A 4,143-nucleotide genomic window follows, 5' to 3' on the forward strand; every position below is an offset into this window, starting at 1 on the left:
AGACATGGATGCAAATTTTCCTAAATTAGGCTACATGCATAATACTTGCACTACTAAAAAAAACGCTCATACGTAACGGTAAATTTCCGTTATGTATGTACCAAAACTACCGTTGTATATAGTGGTGTTATGTATGAGGGCGCTCATACATAACGGTAATATACCGTTACATATACTATGAATACATAACGGTTTATCGGATATCCATAACACACGCAAAACCGTTGTGTATAATACTCATACATAACGTTTTTTTATCGTTATGAAATTTATTTTTCCGTTATAAAATATATTTCGTAGAGACTGTATTGGTATTATATACAACGCTTTTTTGTACTTCACATAACGGTTATTTCCGTTATCTATGGTATCAATTGTAACAGTGTTTTACCGTTATGAATTTATATTATTCGTTGTGTAATTAGATTATAGATAACAGTGTTTATACATATTAGAAACGGCAATGAGAACCGTTATGTATTCTCAGTTATAAAATTACTCATATTTTCAGGGGGTTTTTTTATTTTTTTGCCTGTTTTTTGTAATTTCCTAATTATAATTCATACAAATATACAATATTCTCAAATAATACAATCCAAAACATATTATATATAAAATAACTTAAACTTCCATACATTGTAGCTCCAAAGTACCTAAAGTAGTCATGTAATTTACATCCAAACAATATTAACAAAAAAATGGTGTTCAACACTTGCTTCACCAAATTCTTACATTTTTTCCAGATTCAAAAGACATACAAAACACCAACCAAAATACCACATCTAGCTTCCTATCTTCCTGCTGACTGTTATTGCCACCTGACCATGAAACAAAATCAATAAAACATAATACTATGTGCCATGTAAAGAAACTAAAAATGATGCTAAATGAAGATTAACTTCACAAATGTTTGAATCCTTGCACTATTTCTTTCATATAGCGCATCACAAAAAATCCACATTCCGTACCACCAAGTTGCTTAGGAGCCTACATTTAGAATCATAAAAATATGAGGTTACCAACTATGAATTAATATTACCTATAAACAATAGCACACACCTTTATATTTTCCCATTTTGCCGAGTTCTTGAATTTCTTTCCTTTGTTTGCATTGTAGATACTCATAGCACTTCAAAAGAATGAATACAAGCAAATTAATATACGAATAGACACCCAATCAAGAAGTTAAATTACTTTCAACAAACAACCAATAGAAACAAATTAATATACGGACAAACAAGAAGTTAAATGACAGTCAATACAAGCAAATTAGTATACGGACATACGCACAGGTGATAAAACTTACTTGTCAACAGCAGCTTTTCAAGGAACATCACGAATTCTATTATAAAGAGAGTCGAACATATGCACTATCATTTTGGTTCCATCAGACCTGCACCAGAATGAAATCATTGTAACAGAAACAACATGTCATAGCTTGTTGATTGGGACATCATAATTTGTATAGGATTAAACTACGCAAGGAAGCATCACAAGGTGGTCCAGGAGAAAAGCTATCAAGAAATTAAATAAAAACTATTCAACTAAGTAAAGATAATTTCCGCCCTTACTACTCTAATCATCAAACAATGAAAGTTCATGTGAGCAAATACCACCAAAGATTATATTACATATTTCCATAGATTGCCAAATAACTAGACCAAGAATAAGAAATCCACAGATTATATTACATATTTCCATAGATTGCCAAAGAAGCCAACATACACAGTAAATCAATATTCAGAAATCTACTAAGTTGACCAAGTAGTAATTAAAATGAAGAAGGTGACCTGTTCCATGACGTTCTGAGCAGCAGTCATGTGGTGGCAAGGCAGAGTTTGCGTGGCTGCAGAACATTTTCTCCATCTCTAGCTTTATTTAATATTCCCCAAACTAATTTGTTTGACATGGTTTTAGAACTAAATAAGTCTTTAATCAAATCCATGAGTATCGCAATATCTATATGTCCTAAATTCTTCCCCAATGAACCATTTATGATTCACAGCCCCCATAAATTCTCAAATCAACATGTAAGTCATATAAAGTTGGAAGTCTCAAAGTCCAACTTTTTCCAGAGAAAATATTCATGACAAAATATCATGTACTAACAGGGTACTAAACTCTAGATGCCAGTATACACTTGATCCTCTTCCTACAGGTCAGACAAGAAAATTTTCAAACAGCAAATTTTCCACAGTAAATATGTTTCCAATGGTCAGAAAAATCGAGCAAAACAGGAAAGCAAACAAGCATCTGACCTTCACAATAATGATAGCTATGACACCGACAACAATAAGGAATAAGATAGCCATGATACACCGATCAGTTGCAACCTAATTAGGAAACCAAAGTACGTTAACTTGTATAATAAAAAGAATTAGACATATAACAGCAGAAGGATGTTCATTAGAGATGCTCATCTGCCTACCAATTTCCTTAACTAGCTTTGAGGCCTGAAACTCTTCTCAATCCAAAACACACTCAGGTATAAGAATTTTCCTGGAAGCGTGAAACTCTTCTCAATCCAAAACACACCGGCAGCAGTCTCTGTTCCAACATTAATGGTCTCATGAACAACCTAAAAGAAAGGAACAAACATGGATCATATTGGGGATTTATGAATAGAAGTATAGAACTTCTAGCAGATTATAATTATACCTCATTTGATCTAATTAAAAGTAAGTAGCATACACTGAATACTATAATATAAGAATGTCTTACCAGGTAGTGAGATTTTGTCTCGCATAACTGATTTTTCAGGAAATCTAAATGAACATTGGAATTAACTTATTAAGCAACCATTTCCGATTTATAAGCAACAAAAAACTTATCAGATGCGTAGAGATTCAATCCAACTCACCAACAAAAACTTTGCAAACAAAAGTTATGAGGTGTATGTGTTTACAACAAACATATTTTAGAATTGAGGAATAGCATTTCTCTAATTTTCAGTAAGGTGAAATAAAAGAAATCCAACAAGTATGAATTAAATAAAACCGCATTATTGAGATATCGACCTTGGGCGGCGACGTTGGCGGAATTGAGAGGAGGACAGCGGCTGCTTCTTGCTCGACTGTTGTTCTCTTTTGTATGTGAGTACGAATTGGTGCTTGAGGTTGAGAGGAGAGAGTTTTCTGAGATGAGGCAGAGCGACACCGCCCTAAGGACGGCGACATCGCCGGAGTTCAAAGGGGAGGGGGGATGGCCTGCGGCGATTCTGAGGCGAAATTAGGGCTCGTCCCTTCCTCCATGTGTAATTGAGAACACTAGAGGCAACGCCGACGGCGGGCACAACATCGTCGGAGAGGAGCCGCGACGGCAACAGTTTTCAAGAGAATAATGAACTAGGGCTCGATTCTTTGTGTGTGGACTCTGGAATTGTAGTGATTGAGAGAAGAAGAGGAAACGAACGGCGATTGTGTCGGATTTAGAGAAACTACGGCAGCGCCGGCTCATCCAATTTCAGTGTAGCGGCACCGGACTTGAGAAGAGAGGAGCAGCCGACTGATTTTGACGAGCAGAAGAATGAATTGAAAGAGGAAAAGGAAACAGCGATGGCGTTAAATTATTTGGAAAAGTGAGAGGGGATTAGGCTGTTTAAAAATTAGAGTTAATAAATTCGTTTCAAAAAATAAAATAAAATTAGAGTTAATAAATAAATATTTGGGTGAAATTAATTTTAGAAAGAAAGGTTTGAGATTTGGAGCGAAAAGGTGGCGGGAGGGTTATATTTATTTTTTAGAAGAATAATTTTGTTTTTAAAAATTAAAAAAAAAACAAAAAAAAATTATAGATAATAGTAAGGAATAACGGTTACAACTACCGTTATAAATTATGCTCATACATAACAGTATTCTTAACGCCGAAACAATCGTTGTTGAATACATGCTCATACATAACGATTGGGTTAACGGTTCAGTAGCACTGTTATATATATCATAAATAGATAACACTATTACGTAACGCTTAATTTAATACTGTTATAAATACATTTAGATAACAGTACATACATAACAGAGGTCCATAAAACCGTTATGTATATTCAAAAGTGCGCTCATACATAACGGTTTTTGACCAAAACCGTTACGTATGAACCGTTATCCCTATTTTGATTTTTAGTAGTGTTGGTCTGATTATCTTATT

At 34.3% G+C, this 4,143-nt stretch overlaps 1 long non-coding RNA gene across 8 annotated transcripts; it reads right to left on the bottom strand.

Annotated features, from left to right (window-relative positions):
• Window positions 1-586: 586 nt before the first annotated feature.
• LOC131002028 (uncharacterized) lies at window positions 587-3,584 on the bottom strand. 8 transcript variants are annotated; one of them, XR_009094117.1, is made up of 6 exons: window positions 3,018-3,584; window positions 2,429-2,578; window positions 2,259-2,333; window positions 1,307-2,152; window positions 1,060-1,129; window positions 587-987 (listed from the first exon to the last, which is right to left on the bottom strand). It is a non-coding gene; the product is annotated as an uncharacterized LOC131002028 (long non-coding RNA). The 8 variants fall into 8 exon arrangements; XR_009094112.1 differs by having other exon boundaries at window positions 1,307-1,393; window positions 1,791-2,333; XR_009094115.1 differs by lacking the exon at window positions 3,018-3,584 and adding exons at window positions 2,722-2,765; window positions 2,861-2,902 and having other exon boundaries at window positions 1,307-2,333.
• Window positions 3,585-4,143: the final 559 nt, after the last annotated feature.

This window comes from Salvia miltiorrhiza, chromosome 8 (assembly GCF_028751815.1).
Source record: "Salvia miltiorrhiza cultivar Shanhuang (shh) chromosome 8, IMPLAD_Smil_shh, whole genome shotgun sequence".
NCBI classification, from domain to species: domain Eukaryota; kingdom Viridiplantae; phylum Streptophyta; class Magnoliopsida; order Lamiales; family Lamiaceae; genus Salvia; species Salvia miltiorrhiza.